We start from the raw sequence: 12,751 nt of genomic DNA, 5'->3' as shown, positions 1-12,751 counted from the left end.
AGAGTAACTACTTCCTCTCTGCATGTTTGCCAGGACTGAGACTGATGAGATTAATAATCCCGTTTCCCCTCCCAGTTCCTCCAAAACAGATTCAGCCAACATGTGTGGGCTGACTCAGCAAAGAAAAGATGTTCCAAATACAGAACTGGCATCAGGTATTTCCCCAATAAAAGTAAAGAGGTCACTAAAAGGATGCCAGCTGGCCTCCAAGGTTGCTTCAGGGTAGTGCAACAGAGTGCATTCGGCCTAATTAAAATTTCAGGGTTTAACTTTTCATAGAGGAATTTATTGCAATTGTTCTCTGTCTTCATGTGTACAAGAGTTTTACCTATTCCCATGCAGAGGATTTACCCAGACTTCAACCTTCAGCTTTTAATGCTGGTGTCTATATTAGGAGGTTAGTTTGTGAAGGACATAATATAAGATGTAAAAACAGGGCAGCCATGCTGAATTAGACCAAGGTCCCTTCAGCCCTCTTTGGCAATGGCCAGGTGTAGATGCTGAGGGAAGAGTATAATCCAGAACAAGGACAGATTTGATATTTATCTTGGTATGTCCTCCCAGCTCCAGTAAATTGTGGTTTATGGACTTCTTGAGCCAGAGATAGTAGTAAGCCTCATAAGTCACAAAGTCATTCTCAACTTGTTCACTTGCTTGTCCACTTTACTTTCTAATATGTGTGAACATCTTGCAGCCTTCACCTCTGGTGGCAGAGAGTTGCACAGCTCCCTTGGCACGAGGTGAGAAATCAGCTTTTTTGTCAGTGTTTGAACTTGCCAACTGCTAGTTCAGTTAGGTGATGATCACTAGCTCATATAGTAGAGAAGTCAAATAAAAATTGATCTCCCTTCACCCTCCTCATGTTACCCAAGATTTCATAGGCCTCTGCCATATTCACACCTCAGCCAGTTGTTTCCATGTTGAAGAGTCCTAGCTTATTTACTCATTCCTTGAGCATTTCTCACCCTTGCTGACCTTCTCTGAATTTCTTTAAGGGTCTTTGACAGAGAGTAATTCAGAACACTAAAATTAATCCTTCTTCTGAAGCACTCCCTGGGAAGAGTTTCTCTCTTTTTCTCCACTGACTATGTAAAAGGCTTAAGGATACCAGAGTCCCCTCTTATACACCTGAGCTAAGCACTGTGAAAGCTCTTCCACACCCTCTCCATGTGTTTTACTTTAGTTTTAATCATTTTCTAGTTGTAACAATTAAAAATAAGGTAGCAGTCTGTTTAAAATATATATATATTTTTTTACTTGAATGAGAAATAAATTATTAAGTTCCAATATGATATCTTGTTTCACAAATAAATAAATTAATAAAATGAATATAAGGGAAAAGTGTTTGTAGAACTTTCACATAAGGTTTTTCCATTACTAAGTTTGTCCAAAGGCTGGATAGCTTGTGAATTTCTTCCAAACTGAAGTGCGTGGTGGTTGCATTTATTAATAACAGGGCCTTTTCCTAAGTTCTACTTACACAAAGTATTCTGAGCATTTGGTATTCAGTTGCTGAAAGTAAGTTTGTTTGTTTAATTGTATCCCAATTAAGCAAAATTCTTGACACATTACTGAAATATTCCCTGCCTTAATATACAAATTTTCAATGTACAGTAACGAGAATGAAGTCTGGTAAAAAAATTAGAAGTTAGCCTAAGTATACATGAAACTTTCCCTTTTGTGCTCCATTTCATGCATTCTGTTCTGTAGGTTACATTTCTCAAAGTAGCCTCCAAAAATGTCTTGACAGTTGAAGCATAGAAAAATAACGTGAAAAATTACATATGCATGTAAAATTGCAGGCCTAATTCTAGAAGTGAACATTGGCCAAATATCAGCTCCATTCTCCTTTCCTTCCTCATGCAAAACTCCCATGTTTGCACTCACTTTGTAAACTGAGCTTTGACTTGATCTTCCTGCATGTGTGTGCTGGTGAGCATTAATTTTGCTCCAAAGAAAGAGCTGCCACCATTTTTCATTTAGATAGGAAGAAGGAATATTCCATTTTGTAGCAATCATCTTGGTATGTTGTGTGTCTGTCTGAAATGTTTCCAGAAAGCACAGATAAATGGTGTGATATTTGAAAAACGGGGCACCATGTATTTTGGATAGTGTCTAGGAAAGTTTGCAGAATGTCCCAGACTGGCTCTGTCTGTGAGGTCTGAGACAGTCTTTCTGACAGAGTAGATCTGTTACTTATCTAGCAGGGAGCCACTTGTTTCTCCCTCTCTTTTTTGAAGGAGGAATTGAAACAATATGCCAGAAGGAACAGCAACTCCAGATAAGCGCCAGTTTACCATGGGCCTGATTCAGCAAGGAATTGCAGCAAGTGCTTTCCTTGAAACACATAAGCAGCTCCATAACTAATGTTACCTTGCTGAGTGTACGGGCACTCTGCTAGCTAGTCAGGGTGCATTTGTGGGATTAGGAGTAATAGAAATACCCCTCTCCAAAATGGGCAGGAGGTTATCTGAACCAGCACAAATTGGTACGTGATTCCTTGACTCCTCTTTACTCTTCTAGGTGTACTGTGGCATAAAAGATGGTTCTTTATCTTCTCATCCTTTTTCCTTCCTTTTACAACTTTGTGGTGAGCAAGGCAAGGATACGTTTCACCCTGGAGTTTGTTTCGTCTGTTCCTGATCTTGCTGGGAGGGAAGCAGCAGGGATAACAGAAGAGCATAGTCATATTCTAGGATACTCTTAAAGTCTTTTCCATATCTCTGATGTGAGGTTATCTTTTGTCCTGACTCTGGATTTCCCTTAGGACCATAATTTAGAAACTGCTTTCATTTTCCTTCTATTTTGCTTGGTGTTTAAATTAATTTAAGCTGTTAGTTCAAATGGTGAATGCAGTTTTATTTAAAATCCTTAGAACTTTGTAGACTTTTTAAGCATGAGACTAGAAGATGACATTACAAATTAATAATGGATGACTCCAAGGGTCATGCAGTACAGAGCCATCCTTCTCCTTTTATCTGTTCTCTTTTCTGGAGAGAGGAAGAGAAAGAAATGTTCCTGGACAGTTTCAGGATACAGAGGAGCTGTAGCCCTCACATTTCATCCTGAGATTTGGAGAAGCTGGCAGCCAGAAAATTTTTTCATGGGAGCTGCTGCATTAGTAGTTTGAGGGTAATTCTTCCATCAGATTTAATAAATCTGTGGCCTCCAGTTTTAAATATACTATAGCTTGTTTGTCTGCACTGAGTCTAGAAATGGGAATGGGAAAATCCTCACTGACCATTGTGAGAGCCTCTGTGCCTCAGTGGGACTAAACTCTTCACTCTCAGCTTTCTAAACGTTGTTAAGATGAATCCATTAGTGTTTTTGCAAGCTGTAAATGGAGAATAACTGGTAATAATCAGGAAATATGTAATTTCTCTGAAAATAACTGCCAATTATAATACAGCGTGGCGATTGATTATGTGGTGTTATGATAAATAACAGAAAACCAAAGAGATTATCAAAAAATTTACTAAAACATTAAAGAAGTTGCTAGAAACATTTAGAATTGTTTTGCATTTACCCAGTGAAATGTTTAGGAGGTAAAACCTGTATACTATATGAAGTAAACACACTGCCCATCTAGTGACTATCTCAAGAGTTTGATATAATGACCATACTCAATTTTCATGATAAATTTCCCCAAATAGGCAAGCACTTTTATCACTTTTGTTCCTTGCTGAAATGCTGGAAGGGCAGGGAGACCAGTGGTGCTGGACTGATTTTGCAATGAAGATGTTTCAGCTGTTTCCAGTTTCTGTTGTGTAACACCTACAGATTATCAAATATTGCCCATTTTGGCCTCACTGAATGTTTAGCCAATGTCAACGTGATGATAGCCAGTTCTGGAGAAGCCACTTTACATTACTTAATTCTACTGTAAATATACAGTTACTCCTGTCTTCCTCTTTGACTCATCCAAATCAGCAGCTGGATGAAGAGCAGCCGGATAAGACTGGTCCAAACTAAACTGCAATAGTAACTGTAGCAGAACAGCAGCAGGCTGGGTAAGCTTGCCTCTTCTGTAGTCTCCTCTCCCATGAAAAGAATTTGTCCTCAGACTTTTGAACTGATCTTCAGCATCTATACCTTTTTATTTGTTTTATTTTCTTTTTGCCTCTGGATGTTCAAATAGTCTTACTGGAAAACAAGCAAACCAGTACCATCAACCCATCATCATTTCAGTCATGTAGGACAAGTATCTAAGCATTCAGGACTGGTTACCTTGGTAGTATTGGTTCTGGGAAACTGGTTCATCCCCCAGTCCACACACATGCAGGCACGTGTACACATGCGTGCGCACACATGCACACACACACACATGTGCACACACACACACACAGAATTAACAGGATCAGTTTTGTGAGTCCCATGAAGTCCCCATGAGCTTTTTCATAAGCTTTGAAATCTCTTGTTCTAAGAGGTAGAAGAATCTGATCATCTAAACTCCTTTCTGATTCAAATTAAGAGCTAATTTCTTCAACCTTGCTGCTCAACAATAAAATGTTTACAAGAAACAACGAATACCCAAACTACATACCAATCAAAGTGCTTCTGCTGGGACCAACTGCAAAAAAGAAAAGCCAGAGATTGTGAAATATTCTGCTACTAGCATGCTGGAGGTTGTGTGGGAAAGTAAAAAGATATTATTTGTGTTTTTGAATGTGATTGCATTTAGTGGCATCCTCAGTATACTTCATTTTATAAATATTATCATTTAAATATTTTCTAATATCTGCCTAATTTTATGATACTGTATACAACTGGGTTTACATGAGTCCCATTAGCTTCTCAGCACCTGTTTCTGTAAATAAAAAGTCTCAGGAATTCTGAGGCATACATTCTGAGGCATACATTTTGAGGCATATCATCCTGGATGGATGATCCAGGAGAAAGTACATATAGAGAAAAACTATTTTTTTCTCTTTAACACTGTTCTTTTCTATGATACAAAGAGCTTGAGCAAGCTAAACATTCTTTCCACTCTATTCAATACCTTTTGTGATTGGAAAATAATATTTTCCTGGGGGGGGGGGGGGGGGCGGGGACGGGGACGGGGACGGGGGAAGCCTTTATAAAACTAAAATTCACATCTGTCATTAAAATATATGTTTTCAAATATGGGCATATTTTTGGTTTTGAGGAAAAATGTTTGATCAATTCTATATTTTATATCAATGTCATGATGGAATTTTGAATTGCATTAGACAATTTGGGGGACAATTTTTGTCTTTACGGTATCACCCAGGAACAACTCCAATAAGCATTTTGCTTCTGAGCACCTGGCATACTTCCCATGCTTCTCCTTGGTAGAGGGACACGTCTTGTGTCATCACATCATAGGACGTCATTGGTCCCCCACGCCAGAGGCATTGACTGTATGAAGGAAGAACGGAGATTGAGACCTCTGCCCTCCCTTTCTATCTTGAGGCACTCAGTGCTTTTTGAAGAGTTCAGAGAGAGCTGTCTATCACACCAAGTAAATTCAGGCATGTTATTTTCTGGTCCTTATGTGATGCACTGTTGGGTGGTTTTGCACTTTTTCCTCTAACTGAATTTTTCAGACATATGTAGTTCTTTCTGTGAAGTTGTTAGTCTATTCTGAAGCAAAAGGATTCATCATGTAGTGTTTACTCTTTGGTAGTGAAATTTGTCTAGATATTTTCAAACAGAATAAAATAATTTCTTTTTGTAAGATCAACATACAAAGAAAATATCATGACAAGGTCCTGAGCAGCCTAATGTGACTTCAGAATTGGCTTTCTTTGAGCCGGGTTAGACCAGATGACATCCCAAGGTGTCTTCCAACCTACAGTATTCTGTGATTCTATGAGTCTATATATTTCTATAAAGACAGAGATTAGGGTATTCAGATTTGGTAACAGGAAAATTGAGAAAATCTCCTGTGAGACTTTCTTGGAAATTGTTTTTCACATGTGGATGTTTGAGGTAAAGAAGGGAAAATTATATGGAGAGAGCACATATAGGCTACATCTATACTACTAACTAGGATACACCATTCTCTCTCTCTGAGGCCAGATTCCACAGTACAGCTTGCATCCATACAACTAAATTGTTTTCTCTCAAAAAACAGGCTGGCCACCCCCAAAATGCCCACTGGGAATGATCCCAGGCCCACTCTGTTCTCCAAACTGTGCCCAGGAATGTCTGAGATAATGCTAGATGCACCTGAACAAGAAGAGCATCAGGGTCATGCTAAAAGCCCGGCTCATTGCTCGAGCAAACACCCTGCCCCTCTTTAGTCTGCTCATACAGACCTTACTAAAGAGTTGCTGGAACATGGGAAGAAAAATGCAGCAGAGATGTATGATGGTAGCATGCAGGATCTTTTCTAGGAGGACAGAAGAAACTTCTTGTATCTGTGCACAATGTAGTTAGCCTACAAACTGTGTGGCTTTCTACTTGATGCTTTGAAAGGGAGGGGAAGTAATTTCTTGGCTTTCTTAAATTCTGGGAGATGTTAAAACATCATGTAGATTATGTGAAATATGAATTTTTTTCCCATATGACTAAATAAAGCTCATGCTTGTTACAAACATTTCATTTAGAGCTTAGAATAGCAAGTGTAGGCATTTGGTGGGTGGAAGCTGGTTGAAGAACAAAACGGGAATGAACAAGTTGCTTTATTAAATTTCTTTGGAATTTTTGTTACACAGCTTCACTGTGGCTTAACAGGTATGTGTGACAGATGGATTAGCACAATAGGTTGTGGTCAATAAGGCCTATAAATTCAAGAAGTAATAAAGATTTACATAAGTGGGCAATATCACTTCTTCAGGAACAGTTATAAACTAATGCATAAATAATGCAAATACAGAAAATTTGATCCTGCACCAAAATGTGTATTTACCTGATAAACTATAAGTGGCCATAAGAAGTAAATTCCACAAACAATATTTGTAATAATAACTAAGAAATTACTACAGAAAAAATATATTTACTAGAAAATAATACACTTTTTGAAATCACTTAAATACCATTTTATCTGCAAAAGCAGTTGTAAAAATGATTCTGGTCTCTGGGGCAGAATGAGTGTGTTTGCTTCGCAATGTCTGTCTTTCCCTAAAATTAAACTGTAAGGAAACTTATGTTTAAATAACACTAACGTAGTGATGCAAGCTGACAGAAAGTCAGGAAATTCAAAACTGATGCTGATACTGTCTTCAGTTCATGCTGTAATATCTATTTCTCCTTCTCTTCACTAAGCCATGAGCAAGGCATGAGGTGTCAGCGTAATGTTGAATTTTCTGGCTTTTGTCAGTTCATGTCACAACCTAAACATTACTTAAACACTTTTTTTTTTTTTAATTTAATAACAGTATAGGATTACTTAGACACTTTTTCTTTTTCCCCCCACTTATTGCTGAACAGGCTATTTTATGGCTCTTGAAATTCAAACTTCATTTAACTTGACCTATGTTTGGGTATGTTTGGCTAGGAATGTAAATGTCCTGTCCAGTCATATTATCCCTAAGGTCTCCAAAGGAAATAATTATAGCATTCCTGATCTCTGTACATATGTTAATCTTTGATCAATGGTATGTCTGGAAGCACTGAGGCTAATATACATTTTCCTCATTAAAAAAAAAAAAATAATAATAAAAATAAATGGTCAGGACAGCTGTAAAACTCCTGCCTAGAATTCAGACAGAAATCTCTGGCTTATAAATGGGATGTGCATGTATAGAGCACAAAGATGTGTCTTGTTTTTTTCTTTTATGCTTCATGATGGACTATTTCTCTGGGAGGCTTACAGCACATTTTTTTTATTTTGACCTATTTCTGTCTGTGAAAGTGGAGAAAATATATAGTAAGTTTAACTAACTCACATTCCATGAGTTGGTAGCTTTCAACTTTAGATGAGGTTTATTCTGCTCCTCTTGTTTACTGCAAGAAAAACTAACTTTAAATACTTACTTGTTTTCTCTTGTTTATGATTACAGCAGCAGAACTTAAAGAGATTGACAGGGATACTGACTGAAGAATGAAGAGACTTTAATTATAGAGGTACCTGCTGGTGCAGCTATATTTGAATGTTGGATGTGTTTTCAGGATCAGCCTCCTTTCCAGGAATGCTTGACTCAGCAAGAACTGCTTAAGTCTCTGAACTCCGATAATAGCTTTGCTGTATACATTTGAATATATTTTTAATGACTTTCTAGCCCAAAATATGAATAAGCCTTCTCAAGACATTTTGTTAAGAATAAAATTATTCTGAATAGCATATTACATTGTATTTTAATAGTAGATGATGTTGCACAGTCTGCCAGCTAACTTCCACTAGCATATTTTTAAAGTACTTAGGATTATAGTATAAACCTCACTCAGAATGAAGACAGCTCGCTGATACCAAAAATAATATCAAGTATAAACAGCTTTAAAATATCTTACATTTGTATTGACATGACAGACTAAAACAACCCCCCAAAAAAATTTTTGTTCTGTTTTTTGAGTTAATATAACAACAGACATTTTAACAACATAAACAATATTTAAGTAATTAAATATTAAGCCTTGATAGACTGAGGCTACTAGGCCCAGCTGTAACTGAAGTAAGAGTAATAAAGTATTGCTGCAAAATGACTTTGATGAGCAAAATACTGACTGTCTTTCTCTGAAGATTTGAATGGATGTTTTGTGATCAATATTCTAATAGTATTCTGCTTGGGATTTCTTCACCCTAGCTGGTGCCCTCCACTGGATGGTGTTGTAGTGGGATGAAATATTAAATAATATTAAATTAATATTAAATATACGATCTTTTGTTTTCCTGTGTGATATGTGTGTGTGTATATATATATATTTATATATTTATTTATTTATTATTAACTGGAAAGTAGCAGTGCCATTTTCCACAGATGAAACTTTTCCTACAGCCGCTTAGTTTCCTACAGGTTAAGGTCTGTGCCCATTACCATGCTCCACTTTCCACACTCCTCCTTTTTTCAGGCTTCTTTCTCATCCTGCCCATGACACTCAAAAAACCCAGCTCTACATACAAATCCGGATGTTGCTACCTATTTAGTGGTAGAATGGAGACAATAAGAAAAGATCACGGGGAGCTTTGAGCACTTTTAGCAAGTAGAAATTACATGGAGAAAGCCAAAGGGTGGCAATAGGGAGGAATGGTATCTCTCCAGATATCTGAGTGAAGCGAAGGAAAATTACTAAAGACAAAGAATGGAAATGGATGTAACTTAAAGTAAAAGGGGAAGGAGTGCAGTGAGCATAGAGGAGGACTTCATGTGGTAAGTAGGAGCTTAAAAGTTGAGAGATGAGAAATACTTTTCTTTAGCCTTAAAAAAAAAGAAAAATAAGCTAAGGAAATCCCCAAACCCCCAAAAGTCTTCATTTACAGTTAGGTTGCTCAAGTGCACTTCCCATCAGCACAATCATTTCAAATCAAGGAAACCACTAGTGGAGCCAGCATTAACCAACCTCAGTTTACACATCTTACCACCTAAACATTACAGTACCCATTGCTATTTTCAGCACCCTCAGTTTAATAATAAAATCCCTTTAATTTCAACATACAACTCCATGCAAGCCTCATATCCAGTGCTTCAAAAAAAAAAAAGTACAGTCTTTGTTCTGACCTCATGTTTATCTTTTTTGGTGGCTAAGTTGTTAGCTGTCTTCACTTGGCAAGGGAAAACTTCAAAGTGGGTATCTTTTAATACCATTTTGAGAAATTTGAGGAACTACATAGGTATTTTATGTTAGAGATGAAAGGATGTTTCTTAGTAAAGCAGATGAGTCTATGAGTGTATATGTACATTTCAAAGTTTATTTAACAGTCTGCTTCTATTTTTTTCAGTATTCCAGTATATTAAACTTTTTTTATCATGCTGGACATTTCAGAAATAATTTAAATTGATGCCAATAGCTGTATAATACTGCTCGTACTCTAAGATATATATTACCCTTATCTATGTTATTTATGTCTTTCCTTTCTTCTTATTTGTTATTCTTTATAACATCATTGTTCATTACCAATTTTCCAAACTTTCTATACTTTTTCAAAAAATTCAGCTCCTTAGTTACTGCTAGACTTACAATTTCTTTTGTGCAAGGATATTGTATAATACCGCTTTCTTCCTTATACCACTTGACCTGGAGTTCAAAGTGGAATAAATTTTCATGTTTTCTCATGATTGTGTGTTATCTATATATCAGGCCAAAATCGTATACATTGATGAAGATAACACAGTAAACGTTATAAGATGAAAATGGCACCACTGAACTAGAAGTCCAAGCATGTCTGACTAATGCTATACATACACTACATACATACATAGAGAATGATATGTGTGTATATTAGTATTTATATGTATATGGAAATTAATAAGTAGCCAGTCTAAATATTGTTTGCCAAGGGAGAGAAAAAGACATTGAGGCAGAAGAATGTTACATGTAGTGTTTACATATGGAGATAATTGATATCTGATTCCTATGTGGTCAACACATTTTCCTGGTTCAACTAGCAGCAGATTTATACAGCAGTTTCTTCAGAATTTCATATGACTAAGTAGTCTGGCTCATTTCCAATGTACCATTTCTTTGTCTGAGGCTGAAATTCATTCATTCATTCATTCAAAAATAAGAAAATTAGTACCTATTTCATTTTTTTTTATTTTAAATTTACTAGTTACTTCCCTAAATAAAACAGATAGCTACTGAGTTCAGCTTAGCTTCAGTAATTGTTTTTTGCAACCTATTTAATATAACTCTAAGTGTAAAAAGAAAATATTCTGTATTTAATTCAGCACCTGTCTCTGCAGTCATAATTGAGGAATTGACATGCATACAATGCTAGAAAAGAAAAAGCAGTTCACCAGGCCACTGAGAAGAGGCATAACCTGACACCCGTCCCCTCTAGATCAGAGGATCTAAACAACTGTTGAATACCCTCCTGTTCTACATCACACCCTGATCCTCCATCACTTAACTTTATTCCTATGAGTGATTTTATGAGTCTCAGTGGAACTACTCACATAGTGTTAGACAGATACATAAGTGTTTACAGAAATTAGCCTAAGAGAACTAGGTACTTAATCCTGCTGTAGGATTTCAGGGAGGAGCTGAAGCAGCTTCCACCTAAGCATTCCCCAAACTCTGGTTCAAACCACAGGAGAAAGAGGTGTCTGCTGTGAATGGAAATGTGATATCAGACAGAGCTTCCTTTGCGTAAGCTGCCTACGAGTCCTAGCATGTAACCTAAGCAGTCTCTGTAAACAGGAAGAAACATGATTTGGTGGTAGGAGGATATTGAGGGGAAGGAGATAACGCTGAGTTTCAATGGAGAAGGAAAGATCCAAGCGGTTATTAATTGCCAAATACTCACAAATGTATCATTTTTCCGGTGAGAGCCAAAGAAGATAAAATACAGAAATCTACAGTCAGGTATGACACAAAGGAGAATGGAATTGGCTTGGTTGAGTATGGCTTACCAAGCAATTTAGTATCATTCATTAGGCTAGTTTAGGGAGTAGTACCAGCAGGCAGCACCCAGAAGCTTCAGACCACACTGAAGACAACGCTGAAAAACTAAAATTGTCCATCTCCTGCCTGTGAAAAGTGTTCAATGGGGAGATAATAAGGTGTGGTGAAAGAACTGCTTTGAAAGTACATTTTGATACTGGGGAAAAGAGGTTAAATAGATTGATTCCAAAATTACTGGATTCCTCTTTATTTGTTATCTTAAATTACGAATATATTCCCTTTACATGAATAAAGCTTTCCTTGTTTGTGTATAGTTCTTGGGAGCTGACATTAAAGAAGGTGCACCTCATTCTCTGTCTTGATAAGGCTGGTAGGTGGATTAGTCATTTGTAAGGGCTTTAAAGTATCACAAACTCAGTCTTTCTCCTGTCTTTTTCTAACCAGCAGAAAGGGTTACTGTGAGCCAAAAAGAACAGCATGGTTCTTTCTGTCATTCATCTGCACTACTGGACTTCTCATGTAAGGCTATGATTTTTCTTTTCTTTCTTTTTTTTTCTTTCTCCTGCTGTGATTATGTATTTTTCCTCTTTCTTTTTGAGATTAACAATGACATACTATTAATTTTCATGGTAGTTTTGTGATTACAATGTCTGAAAAGAAATTCAATCTACCCAACCCACTACAAGCAGATATCTGCTCATTCAGACATATGAAAACTGGCTGAACCAATTTCTAAAGCCTCTCAGCCCACAGCTGTGTGAATGGAAAGACTCCACAAAAGCAAGAAAATTGTGAAAGTTTTTTATAGTTGATTACCCTTTACATGAACATACTTACATAGACATGCAAAGACAACCTGACCTAATAGGACTCTGTCCTCTTTAAGTCTCTCTCATTTCCATTTCAGAATCACACAGAATCACAGGACAGTTGGGGTTGGCAGGCACCTCTGGAAATCATTTAGTCAATCCCCCCTTGCTTGAACAGGGTCAGCTACAGCAGGTTGCTCAGCATCTTGTCCAGGTGGACAAGAATATCTCCAAGGATGGAGACTCCCCCGCCTCTCTGGGCAACCTATTCCTGCATTTGACTACCCTCACAGTAAAAAGATTTTTTTCTTACCTTTAAATGGAATTTGCTATATTTCATTTGTGTCCATTGCCTCTCCTCCTTTCTCTAGATACCACTAAGAGTCTGGCTCTGTCTTCTTTACTCCCTCCCTTCAGATATTTATACACATTGATCAGATCCCTTTTGAGCTTTCTCTTCTCCAGGCTAAATAGTC

General features: G+C 37.2%; 1 long non-coding RNA gene across 2 annotated transcripts in view; it reads left to right on the top strand.

Annotated features, from left to right (window-relative positions):
* The window catches only part of LOC136991679 (uncharacterized), a 54,640-nt gene extending 45,904 nt beyond the window's left edge, over positions 1–8,736 (top strand). For both annotated transcript variants that reach the window (XR_010883893.1, XR_010883894.1), the window contains exons 3-4: positions 5,252–5,492; positions 7,968–8,736. This is a non-coding gene — a long non-coding RNA (uncharacterized lncRNA). The remainder of the gene's footprint in view (positions 1–5,251; positions 5,493–7,967) is intronic.
* The last annotated feature ends 4,015 nt before the right edge of the window (positions 8,737–12,751 follow it).

Source organism: Apteryx mantelli, chromosome 3 (assembly GCF_036417845.1).
Source record: "Apteryx mantelli isolate bAptMan1 chromosome 3, bAptMan1.hap1, whole genome shotgun sequence".
Taxonomy (NCBI): domain Eukaryota; kingdom Metazoa; phylum Chordata; class Aves; order Apterygiformes; family Apterygidae; genus Apteryx; species Apteryx mantelli.
This window is presented reverse-complemented; position numbering and strand designations above follow the sequence as displayed.